This window comes from Lithobates pipiens, unplaced genomic scaffold (assembly GCF_037356315.1).
Source record: "Lithobates pipiens isolate NorthernLeopardFrog02 unplaced genomic scaffold, aLitPip1_a1.2 Scaffold_8, whole genome shotgun sequence".
In the NCBI taxonomy this organism is placed as follows: Eukaryota; Metazoa; Chordata; class Amphibia; order Anura; family Ranidae; genus Lithobates; species Lithobates pipiens.
Window position 1 is genome coordinate 104,670,937 of NW_027507903.1, and position 14,043 is coordinate 104,684,979.

The window sequence follows — 14,043 nt, forward strand, 5'->3', positions numbered from 1 at the left end:
CACATCCGGCTCACAGCAGGGTCCCGGTGCGTCCCTACTCACTGTTTAAGGGACAATTTTTGTGCCAAATTTTTGGCTGAATTCAGCCCTGAATGTAAATAATGTGCAATTCGCTCCGTGACCGCCCCAGAGACATGTGAACCAGCTCCATAAAGAGCAGGTCACAATCTCCTGCTATGTGAATTGGATGTGGTTAAATCTGCATCCAATTTGCATAAGTGTGAACCCGGCCTTATTGTGATACTCACTTTCCACAATGGACTTTGACAACACCACTTTTTTGATTTTCTTTTTATTTGTTATATGTGATATACTGTATGCTACTAATATTTATCATTATATTTTCCTTTTGCTATATTATTATTAGATCAATATTTTTTGTTTCACTTAGGAATTATTCAAAAGATTTAGCGCCACTCCATTTACTTATTAATAAGATGTTAGTATTGTAATAGGTCTTGGAAAAAGTGAAATCAAGGCTGACCATTCAATAACCCAACCGCAACATTATGTCAGTAAGGAAAATCTAAGACTTGCTGTTAAAATTTAATAACAAATGACTCACTTTATGGTACATTTTTTTATGTACACACCTTTTCCCCTTGTGGGAGACAGCAAGCAAAAGAGAGAATATTTCCGATAACTGTGGGGTTTATTCCTGCGATGTGGGCTATAAATGAGGATAAATATTAGGTGATAGCCTCTAAAGGGCTCTAACCTCCAAGGCTTTGTCTGGAGAGGGTGTTTCTGTGCAATTGAGTCATTGTGAAGCTGTGAGCAGCTTTTGGTCTGGGACCTAAGGCTGACCATAGATGGAGTGGATTTCTTTCTTGCCACCATATGAAAGAAAATAGCTTTATTACCCCATCAACACAGACAGAGACCCACTGAGCCATCGTGTTATCCTGGTAGGGGAGGGGCGGAGAAAGCCATCCTTCATTGGGCAAATACAGTGAATATTGCTAGTGGCTTTAACAGCGGCTAGCAATAATCGCATGTAACATCTAGCACGCTGGTTGTACCAAAGTTCATCGATTGATCAGCTTGGTCACATTCAGCCTTGCCAAAACATGGTTCACTCGTTGTTATATTGCAGCCATTTGCTAAAATCATTTAAGTTCATTTTTTTTCTCATTAATGTACACACAGCACCCCATATTGACAGAAAAAAACAAAATTGTTGACATTTTTGCAGATTTTTTAAAAAAGAAAATTGAAATATCACATGATCCTAAGTATTCAGACCCTTTGCTCAGTATTTAGTAGAAGCACACTTTTGATCTAATACAGCCACAAGTCTTTTTGGGAAAGACGCAACAAGTTTTTCACACCTGGATTTGGGGATCCTCTGCCATTCCTCCTTGCAGATCCTCTCCAGTTCTGTCAGGTTGGATGGTAAACGTTGGTGGACAGCCATTTTTAGGTCTCTCCGGAGATGCTCAATTGGGTTTAAGACAGGGCTCTGGCTGGACCATTCAAGAACAGTCACAGAGTTGTTGTGAAGCCACTCCTTCGTTATTTTATCTGTGTGCTTAGGGTAATTATCTTGTTGGAAGTCTGAGACCCTGAGCACTCTGGAGAAGGTTTTCATCCAAGATATCCCTGTACTTGGCTGCATTCATCTTTCCCTTGATTGCAACCAGTCGCCCTGTCCCTGCAGCTGAAAAACACCCCCACAGCATGATGCTGTCACTGCCATGTTTCACTGTTGGAACTGGTTTTCTCCACACATATCGCTTAGAATTAAGGCCAAAAAGTTCTATCTTGGTCTCATCAGACCAGAGAATCTTATTTCTCACCATCTTGGAGTCCTTAAGGTTTCATTTTTTATTTTTTTTAGCAAACTCCATGTTGGCTTTCATGTGTCTTGCATTGTCATCCCAAACGTCTTTCATTTAAGGATTATGGAGGCCACTGTGCTCTTAGGAACCTTAAGTGCAGCAGAAATTTTTTGTAACCTTGGCCCGATCAGTGCCTTGCCACAATTCTGTCTCTGAGCTCTTCAAGCAGTTCCTTTGACCTCATGATTCTCATTTGCTCTTACGTGCACTGTGAGCTGTAAGGTCTTATATAGACAGGTGTGTGGCTTTCCTAATCAAGTCCAATCAGTATAATCAAACACAGCTGAACTCAAATGAAGGTATAGAACAGGGGTCTCAAAATGGTGGGTCTCCTGCTGTTGCAAAACTACAAGTCCCATGAGGCATTGCAAGGCTGACAGTTACAAGCATGACTCCCACAGGCAGAATCATGATGAGATTTGTAGTTTCACAATGGCTGGAGGGTCTCCAGTTTGAGACCCCTGGTATAGAACCATCTCAAGGATGATCAGAAGAAATGGACAGCACTTGAGTTAAATATATGTGTGTCACAGCAAAGGGTCTGAATACTATGTGACCATGTGATATTTCAGTTTTTCTTTTTTAATAAATCTGCAAAAATGTCAACAATTCAGTTTTTTTTCTGTCAATATGGGGTGCTGTGTGTACAATAATGAGGAAAAAAATTAACTTAAATAATTTTAGCAAATGGCTGCAATATAACAGAGTGAAAAATGTAAGTGGGTCTGAATACTTTCTGTCCCCTCTGTACCTGTGGCTACTCTTCAAGGGACATTACTACAACAATCCAGACTCTCCACCCAAAATGGAGCCAGGCTTGCAAATGGGTTGCAATTTTGATTCTTCAACACCCCCCCGCCCCCTCTTTATTGGGGGTTGTTTCACGCCGTGGTCACATCTCCAGCTCTACAATTAAGGACCTCTTATTCAATGTGGTTGTACTTTTAGACCAAGCATTACCTAAATGACCCCAAACAGAGTGGCATTTGGTAGACCCTTATCTCACTTTGAAAAAATATGCATGGCCAAATCCAATCAACACAATTTGATATCCTCTATTCTTTGCTGTAGCCTGATTCCTTGGACCACTCCTCTAGGAACATTTGCAAGTAGGAAAAAAAAACATGAAAACCTTGATTTTCCCAGGAGTGGGAATTTGTACACCTTGTAATTCATAAAGGCTCTGAGAATGTCTCCTTTCAGGAACATAATTACAAGCTCTTTTCCAACAGGTACAGAACCCCTTTATACCTTCATTGGATATTTCCCAAGGTTTCTAATCAATGCTGCAGATGTGGCGCAGCAACAGGTTCCATGTTGCATATCTGTGGAAAATTCCCAGTTTTACACAATTATTGGGTCAAGGTACACAAGATAACAGTGAAGGTGACCACCTACCCCTTAATATTTTATCCTCCCCAGTACATTCTACACCACTCGTCACTGATGAAAACTTCCTACTCAAAATCCCTCACTTTGCACATGATAAATGCAATCTCGCATTCCCACTGTGAGAGATTGGTTTGTGCAACTGAACAGGGTGGCAAAAGTGCAAGAACTAGTTGTCCTCTCTCAAGAACGTATCTCTTCCCTCCATAGGTGATGGGCTTGTTGGATGGATTTAAAGACAGCCAATGAGATTAACCTACACTAGCTGATTGCTCAATCTGGCTTATAGATGGATTTACAATTATTTACCTAACTCTGGGTACTTTACGTGTTGTTTTCGCTATTAGGGTTACATCTACTTCTTACCCCCATGGGGCAAAAGTTGAGCCCCAAAGAGTGTATTGCTCAATGAAAACACTAGTGACCCTGCATTTTCCTTTCGCAATATTACTCTTCTTTAATCTCTGCACCAATGTAGATTTATTTACCAGATAATTTTTTTAAGTTTTGTCCTTAACAGAGACATAACAAGAAGCCACTTTATGCAGTATTGACATCAATATATACAATATCTCACAAAAGTGAGTACACCCCTCACATGTTTAGACATTAATGGCTGTGTGTTGAGTTATTTTGAGGGGACAGCAAATTTACACTGTTATACAAGCTGTACACTCACTACTTTACATTGTAGCAAAGTGTCATTTCTTCAGTGTTGTCACATGAAAAGATATAATAAAATATTTACAAATATGTGAGGGGTGTACTCTCTTTTGTGAGATACTGGAAGAGTACAGGTATGTGTACAAACTGAATACATCACAACTAATTTGGCCAGGTTGGTAGGGGAAAGTGCCCTTAGTAGGGTAGATCACATGTCATACCTATGGTAGGTAAAAGAAAATAATAGTCCCCCGGGTATGGCTATGGACTACAGCATGTTGGGGAAATCGGTAAAGTTAAATGGCACAAAGGGGGAGGTTACTTGAGCAATACCACGCATTTGTTGTTAATAAGCCATGGGTGCCAATGTGTGAGACATTTAGACACTTGGAAGTGTGCTTTTGCAAACATATACTCAAGTTGACAGTGATCATTATAAATGGAGACGACGTCCTCAAGAGAGGGGGAGTGAGTACATTTTTACTTTCTAGCTATAGCCAACCATATAGCAATAAAGATATGAAGTACAATGGTTCTGAGGTTTGTGGGCCAGCGAGAGGAAGCCATGCCAAGCCAGACTGGTTGAGGAGTAGGAGAAAATGGATTTTGAGTGATTGATAGATGTAATAAAACAGGCTATGTCCGTTCCAGAATATAGCAAGGTTAGGACAGTTCCACCAAATGTGAAAAAGATCTCAGTGTTGGCCGCAGTTTCTCCTCACATTATTACTATTTAAATGCCTTCTACCTCATTCCAATTCATCCCCCCCCAAAAAAAAAACTTTGCTTATGCCTCTCTTGGTACCCTTACCCCTGATCAGATCTCCTCTTGTTTTCTCAAACTACTTTTTCTTTCCTTATCTTTGCTCTGTGACATAAAATGTTTTTTCCCACATGTACATCTCTCTACAGTAACATTTTGCCTTGTGGGGAAGGTGGCTTGTGCTCTATTTTTCTTTTCTCCCTTCCATATTTTGGGGTAGAGGCATTTTATATTCAGAGTTTAAAAGTTCAGGCGCAAGGGGTGCATGCCAGCAACAGTAGCTAGGTGAAATGAAATAACAGTAGTAACAGTACTTGGATGCCAGCAACAGTGGCCAGTTCAGAAAAAAATTATAATATTATAGTGCTTGGGGTTAGGTGATCTGTGGGGGTGAGCGTTAAGCACTCCAGGCTGCTGTCCTCAGAGTATAGCCAGCTCTGTTGAATACAAGAAGGAAGAGGGAAGGGAAGCACCTCTAAGTACAGTATCACAGAATTTAATATGAAGATTAAAAACATTTACAGGATTAAAATGAATTTATCGCCTTCCACATGAAATGTAGATATGAGCCTTGGATCCTCTGTCCTGCAGATACCGCCAGGATCTGGTCCATGGTGAGTAGATGTTAGGGGAGGGACCCTGCGATGCAAGTCAATGGCAAGCTCAGTGGTTGAAGTAGGAGGGGACAGATTCTTGTCCCAATCAGTTCTTTTGTATAGTGCCATCCGAAGAAAGATTTCATTCAGTTGCAGGCTCCATAGGCATCTAGTGGCAACCAGGAAATTAAACAAGCGTGGAAAGTGGATGTAAGTGACGTCACGGAATGGACAGGAACATACCAAAGGACTAATTGGGACAAGGACTCTCCCCACCTACTTCAACCACTGAGCTTGTCAATGACTTGCATCGTAGGGTAAATTCATTTTAATCTTGTAAGTGTTTTTAATCTTTACATTAATTTCCCCCCTGTGATACTGCACTTAGTGGCGCTTCCCTCCCCTTTTCCTTCTTACATTTTATATTCAGCCTTTTTTCTATAAGCTCGTATCCAACCTAAATGGGGATCCCTCAACCTCTTTCTTTGTATTAATACTAATTTACAGGTATTATTAATTTACAGGTATGGTCAGATATGGAGCAATTCTTTAGGAGACTAAGGCTCAAAGAATATTTTCACAGTAATGAAAGGAATTGTAGGACAATAGGTGAGAAGAAAAAGAACAGCAACTTCACACCTCCACAAGGATGCAACCCCAAAACTGGATAACTAAAAATGACAGCTTCAGGCTGCGAGTCACATCCCTGATATCCACCCAGCAAAAGAAAATATTATACAACCTTTCATCACTATTGCGCAGATCATGTACATTTGTTCGCTCCAATCAGGCCATAACCATCAAACCAGCAGATAAAGGGGTAGCAGTCGTGATGGATACAGACAAATATATACAAGAGGGCCAGAGGCAGCTGGCACATACTACTTACTACAAAAAACTGGATTGTTATCCAACCCAGGATTTTACTAAGTAATTAAAAGGTCTCATTGCAACAATACCAAGCCACCTACATTCAGAACTCATCAATGTGATTCCGGATATTCCAGAAATTGGAGACTTCTACATGCTGCCCAAGATTCACAAGCCAGTAAATCCAGGCAGATCCATTATAACAGGTATGAATATACTTACCGAACATATCTCAGGCCTTGTAGAAAACATGTTAAAACCTTTAGTCATGAACACTGCGAGTTTCCTGCAAGGTGCCACTGATTTTCTGAACAAGCTTAATATACAATTACCACCAAAATACACTTCTAGTCACTATGGATGTCGAATCTATACAGTAACATTCCTCACAAATATGGGTTGGCGGCATGTCACAGATTCTTTTCATCCTCACCAAACCACAAATACACTGCTGAGGATGTGACACAGCTCATCGAATTCATTCTTACACACAACTACTTATAATGACATCTATCTCCAGTGTATGGGTACTGCTATGGGAAGCAAAATGGCACCCCAATATGCAAACTTATTTATGGCTGACCTGAAGAACAAATTCCTGAACAGCATACAACAAAAGCCATAGAGATATTATCTTTATATTGATGATATCTTCATGATATAGACTGAAGGTGAAGAAAATCTAAACCAATTCTTCTCATTGATCAATACTTTTCACCCATCTAGCAAACTAAAAATGGATTATCCAAACACACATCAACTTCCTAGACACTACAGTATACATCAGGTATGACATGCTTCACGCGTCGATATACAAAAAGCCGACTGACTGATGCAGCTATCTTCACAGATACAGTTTTCACCCCTAACACACTAAACGGACCATCAGATACCACCGAATTTGTTTAGACCCAGAAGACAGAGATAAACATCTCAGAACACTGGCAGACTCCTTCCATAAGAAAGGTTACAAAGACAAAACCATCAACAGCAGCATAAACACAGCCTTGAAAACCTGAAGAGAAAATTTCCTCCAATACACAGAGAAAAAAATAAATAAAAAATAACCGAGTACCTTTAGTTACCACATACAACCCAGCAATTGAAGGGATCAAAAAGATAATCAAAGATTTACAACCCATTACAACAGAGGATGAAACTCTGAAAGAAATATTCCAACAACCCTCATTATTGGCTTTTAGACAACCACCCAACCTCAGACACAAACTAATCAGCAGGAATCTTCACTTTGATAATGAAGTCACAAATAATGGAAGCAAACCCTGCATTAAAAAAACGCTGCAAACTATGCAACCAGATCAATCTATCCAAAAGTGTCACACACACAAATGGGACCTTCAGTATGATGGGATCTTACAACTGTACCTCCAGTAATTTTGTGTACCTCATCCAATGCAAAAGATGCAGCAAAGGATCTTATGTTGGTGAAACAGGACAGAAGTTGCAAACGAGGATGAATTTGCTCAGACACACCATCAAGGAACATAAACACACCTGTGCATAAACTTTTCACAACCGGACCACACTATAGAAGACCTCAATGTTTTAGTTCTTAAATGGGAATTTCAGAACTGTTCAGGAAAATAAAAAGTTTGAACTAAGAATGAGAATTATTTTTTGCACAACAAATAATGGCTTGAATTTAGATATTGGTTTCCTTACCCATTATACTAAAGTTTTACGATCTCCTCTGTAACTAGCACCCCCCTCCATTCTATAGCTCTCCCTCTGTCTTATCTCACTAACTCTGCTGCTATCTTTATTACCATTGATTTGTATGTGTTTGTTTTTCTCTCTTCTGTTTTTATTTATTTATTTTTAGTTTTTTAACATTCTGCTTAAAAAATTGTGAATCAGTACTGCTTGGACCTTGAAGAAGGGGATATACTCCGAAAGCTTGTCCTAAAAAATTGTATGCTAGTGCAAATAAAAAAACTATCACAGACAGTACTCAATTTTCTCTGCCACAATTGCACTTATATGGCTACAATCACATCAAGTTTGTATTACTAGAACCTTGAACTTTGTTTTATTGCTGCTGACCTCTTCCCCTTGTAATTTTACCTTTCAGCTTTTTGTAAATATTTTATTATATATCTTTTCATGTAAAAACACTGAAGTGGTGCTCACAGACACAGGAAGGTACAATGTAAATTAGCGAGTGTACAGCTTGTATAACAGCGTAAATTTGCTAAAAGAATATACTAATGCGCAAACCAATACCTATTAGCAGTGAGTAGCTGCCAACACAAAATATGTTCCCATGCTGATAAATAAAAGAGTAAATGTGGCTCTCTCAGTGATCAAAGTAATAATGCTATAATAAATGATCAAGTGTAATGATAGCCAAATAACCAATTCATCAATGGCAAATAAAGGGCTAAGTGCAAATAATCCTCAATCCAGAAATAGGTGTAAAACCTTCACAGTGCAAATAAAATGTAATTAAATATAGTAAAGCAATAGATACAATACAACTTAAAGTGCAATAACAAGTGACAAAAAGCTCATAAAGTGCTTGGTGCAGCCAATCTTCAATGCACAGGAATAATTCATACACAGTGTCACCAATCGCAGTGCAGACCAATATATCAAATTCCTCAATAGTGCTTCACCATTCGTGTGTAGTGTGCCCCAGCCTCTCACCTCAAAGAAAGACTGGGTCTAGTCTATGGCGGAGTTAGTCATCGATATCATCCGTCCCTTTGTTGCGATAGTTTAACTGGCATTCATTGATTGGCTACCGCAGTGCCTCCATGCACTATTTATAGACGTAGGGTGTGCCAATATGGCAGTGCCTCAGATTACATGTGTGTGAGGAAACGCGCAAGGCGGGACATGCTTGGTACGCAATACATCATTTCCGTGTCTTTGGACTTTTGGTTTCTGCCAGCCCGGCCATGGAACGCATGTCGAGACTACAGAAGTGTCTCACCAATTACACAGTGGAGCTCCATTTAGAATATTAAAAGCTTTATATGGAGATTTGTATTAAATAAAACGTTGGTTGTACGGATTCACGCTATGAGGCTCATCTTTTCCATACATATGTGGATGCCCATTGCTGGGGATTCCTAAACCGCTTTGGTGAGGTGGATTGCAGCTGTGCGAAGCAGAGGTATACCTCGTTAAAGGGGGACACCGCCATTGAAATACAGCCAATACGCCTGTTAACCCTGCAGGGGTGAGGCGCTGTGGTGAGTGCAGGCACAAGAAGATGTGGATGGAAGATGGGAGCACTGGAGAGTCACCTTTATTTTATTTGTACAGGGATCACTGTTCACGGACTGCCATTTATTAGTGTATAATCATATAGATTATATATATATATATATATATATATATATAATCTATATTTTGAGACTCATCACTCTGTAATTAGCACTTGTCACTTCATTCTGGTTGCATGCAGGAGCAACACACGGAAAATGTTTTTTGGATTTGCGTTTTTTTTTTTCAACATGTTCATTTGAGTTAACGCACATCTCTATATATAGATTTTTTTCAGGGATTGGGTAACGCAGCACTAAGCGCTCGTCACTTTATTTTCGATGTTCTGAAGTATTACAGTTATTTTTTTTACATTTTTATACTTTAGTTTATATTTGTGTTTTAAACATATTTATTGAAGCACTATTCACTTTATATGGAGTGTTGGCAATATGGACAGTAGTGGATTGAATTTACACATAATTCTTTGAACAGCGCCATTTTCCCTTTTGTAGAGCTTTAATGATTGGCTATCATTACACTTGATTTATTATAGCATTATTACTTTGATCACTGAGAACTCACCACATTTATTCATTTTTATTAGTGTAAATTTGCTGTCCCCTCAAAATAACGCAACACACAGCCATCAATGTCTAAATCACTGGCAACAAAAAGTACACCCCTATGTGAAAATTTCAAAAATTGGGCACAAAGTGTCAATATTTTGTGTAATCCACCATTATTTCCCGGCACTGTCTTAACCCTCTTGGGCATGGAGTTCACCATAGCTTCACAGGTTGCCATGGGAGTCCTCTTCCACTCCTCCATGACAACATCTTGAAGCTAGTGGATGTTAGAGACTTTGCACTCCTCTACCTTCCGTGAGAGATTGCCCCACACATAATCAGGTTTAGGTCTGGAGATGTGATGGACTGGCCAAGCTTCTTTACACTCTGCTTCTTTAGCAAGGTAGTATTGGAGGTGTGTTTGGGGTCATTATGTTGGCATACTGCCCTGTGGCTCAATCTCCGATCATGCTCTGCTTCAGTATGTCACAGTACATATTAATGTACTAATGGTTCCCTCAATGAACTGTATCCCCCCCCCCAGTGCTGACAGCACTCATGCAGTCCCAAACAATGACACTCCCATCGCAATGCTTGACTGTAGGCAAGACACTTGTCTTTGTACTCCTCACCTGGTTGCCGCCACCACACACGATTGACACCATCTGACCCAAATAAGTTTATCTTGGTCTCATCAGACCACAGGACATGGTTCAAGTAATCCATGTCCTTAGTCTGCTTGTAGGTTTTGTGCATCTTCTTTAGAAGTGGCTTCCTTCTGGGATGACAGCTATACAGACCAATTTGATGCAGTGTGCACCCTTTGGTCTGAGCACTGACAGGCTGACCCCCCCCCCACCCCTTCAACCTCTACAGCAATGCTGGCAGCACTCATATGTCTATTTCCCCAAAACAACCTCTGGCTATGATTCTGAGCACATGCACTCAACTTTTGGTTGTCCATGGCAAGGCCTGTTCTGAATGGAACCAGTCTTGTTAAACCGCTGTATGGTCTTAACCACCATGCCACACCTCAGTTTCAGGGTCTTGGCAATAATCTTATAGCCTAGGCCATCTTTACGTAGAGCAACATTTTTTTTTTTCAGATCCTAAGAGTTCTTATCCATAAAGATAACATTTTGAACTTCCAGTGACCAGTAAGAGAGAGAGAGCGATAACACCAAATTGAACACACCCGTTCCCCATTCACACCTGAGACCTTGTAACACTAACAAGTCACCTGACAACAGGGAGGGAAAATTGGACCCAATTTGGACATTTTTGCTTAGGGGTGTACCCACTTGTTGCCAGCGGTTTAGACATTAAAATTGATGTGTTTTAAGTTATTTTGAAGGGACAGTAAAATTTACACGGTAAATATCATTTCTTTAGTGTTGTCACATGAAAAGAAATAATATTTACAAAACGGAGGGTTTACTCACTTGTGAGATACTGTATATGTTAATTGCTTAAGGACCGCCTCCCACGATATACGTCGGCAGAATGGCACAGCTGGGCACAAGCACGTACAGGTGCCTTTAAGTGCCCAGCCATGGGTCGTGTGCGCGCCGCACTCGCAACCCGGTCCTAAGCTCCGTGACCGTGCCACCCGATCGCCGCCGGTGTCCTGTGATCGGGTCACAGAGCTGAAGAACAAGGTGAGGCAAGTGTAAAACAAACCTCTCCTCGTGCTTCCTAGTGAGGCTGTCACTAATCGCCTGTTATAGGGAAAGACGATCAGTGACGTCACACGCCAAGCCATGCCCCCCCACAGTTTAAAAAAAAACACACTTAACCCCTACACTGCCCCCTAGTGGTTAACCCCTTCACTGCCAGGGACATTTTTACAGTAATCGGTGCATTTTTAATCGCACTGATCGCTGTATTAATGCCAATGGTCCCAAAAATGTGTCAAAATTGTCAGACGTGTCTGCCATAATGTCGCAGTCACAAAAAAAAAAAATCTATTTTGTAGACGCTATAACTTTGGCGCAAACCAAACTTATTGCGATTTTTTTTTTTACCAAAAATATGTAGAAGAATACGTATTGGCCTAAACTGAGGAAAAAACATGTTTTTTTTTATATATTTTTGGGGGATATTTATTATAGCAAAATAATTTTTTTCAAAATTGTCGCTCTATTTTTGTTTATAGCGCAAAAAACAAACAAAAAAGGGGTGATCAAATACCACCAAAAGATAAGCTCCATTTGTGGGAAAAATGGAATTACGTACCGGTAATGTCCTTTTCCAGGAGTCTTTCAGGACAGCCACCTTAGAGAGACACCGGCTCCTCCCCTCTGAGGAAACACCGCCTTCAATTTCATAATTTAAGCCTCCTCCTCCCTTCGTTCCTCAATTCTTCCAGAGTACCTCCGGCCAAACTGGGGAGACACAAGAACACGTCAAACAAATAAACTTTTTAAGTCTTACCTGACGGTCTCATGTAATGAGTTCCCGATGATCTGCAACAATTTGGGTGGGAACCGGTGCTGTCCTGAAAGACTCCTGGAAAAGGACATTACCGGTACGTAATTCCATTTTTCCCCAATCGTCTTTCAGGACAGCCACCTTAGAGAGGATAAGCGAGTATATTACCTTAGGGTGGGACTACTGCCTGTAGCACCTTACGACCAAAGGCTTGGTCTTTGGCTGACAGAAGATCCAGTCTATAGTGTCTCACAAACGTAGAAAAACTGGACCACGTTGCAGCTCTACAGATCTGTTCCGGAGATGCACCAGCCCACTCTGCCTGAGAAGTTGCCACGGCCCTGGTTGAGTGTGCTCTAATGCCAGCTGGAGGATCTAATCCCCCTGCCACGTATGCCTGCCCAATGGCTAAACTTAACCATCTAGCTATGGTACGTCTAGAGGCTTTGGAACCCTTCCTGGCCCCTGAAAATAAAACAAAAAGTGAATCTGTCTTTCTGAACTGACTTGTGCAGTCTAAATAATAAAGAACACATCTTCTAACATCTAGTCTGTGAAACATATGTTCCTGTTCTCTAACTGGATTTGAACAAAATGTAGGTAGCACAATCTCCTGCATCCTGTGGAAACTAGAGGCTACCTTAGGCAAAAAGGCCGGATCTATCTTCAAAACCAGACGATCCGGAAAAACCTGAAAAAAGGGAGCCCTGACAGAAAGGGCTTCGAGTTCACTTACTCTTCTTGCTGTAGTGATCGCCACCAAAAACACCGTTTTGAGAGTGATCAGCTTTAATGAGCAAGATTCTAACGGCTCAAAAGGTTCCCCTGTGAGAACCTGTAAAACTAAAGAAAGATCCCAAACTGGGAAGGGGGAGCTTGAAGCCGGTCTTTGCCTACCTAGGGCCCTGAAGAACCTTACGACCCAAGGATCTGACGCTAGATGTTTCTCTAAAAACACGCTCAAAGCGGAAACCTGAGCTTTTAGTGTTCCAAGCGCTAACCCCTTATCCGCCCCTGCCTGTAGGAACTCTAGAACGGCTACAGGGCTATGCACGTTGAAGGAACCCTCTGAACACCAGCTGTTAAACCGTTTCCATACCTTTAAGTAAATGGACTGGGTTTCCTTTTTCCTACAGTTTAGAAGAGTGGCTACCAACCGGTCTGAGAAGCCCTTGGCTTTCAGCAATTCTTCCTCAGAAGCCACGCTGCCAGGTTCCATCGTCCTACCTGAGGGCAGAACACCGGACCTTGAGACAGGAGAATCCAGGGGGGTTCTACAGACAGGCCCTTCAGGATCGAGAACCACGGCCTCCTGGGCCAGTGAGGTGCAATTAGAATGAGGGTAGTGTTCTCCACTTGAAATTTCCTTAATACTGCTGGAATGAGCACTGGAGGGGGGAAAGCATAGCACCTGGAGAAACCCCAACTCTGTGCTAGTGCGTCCACCGCCAATGCCCCGTCCCCCCTGTTTATGGAGAAGAACGTTGCTACCTTCGCGTTTTCCCTTGCGGCAAAGAGATCTATTGCAGGAATCCCCCATCTCCGGGTGATCATTTCGAATATTTCCTGCTTGAGAACCCAATTGCCTTCTCTCAGAGTTCTCCTGCTGAGAAAATCTGCCACCTGATTTTGTTCTCCCTTCAAGTGGATTGCTGACAGGGACAGGATATTTGCTTCGGCCCATCTGAGGA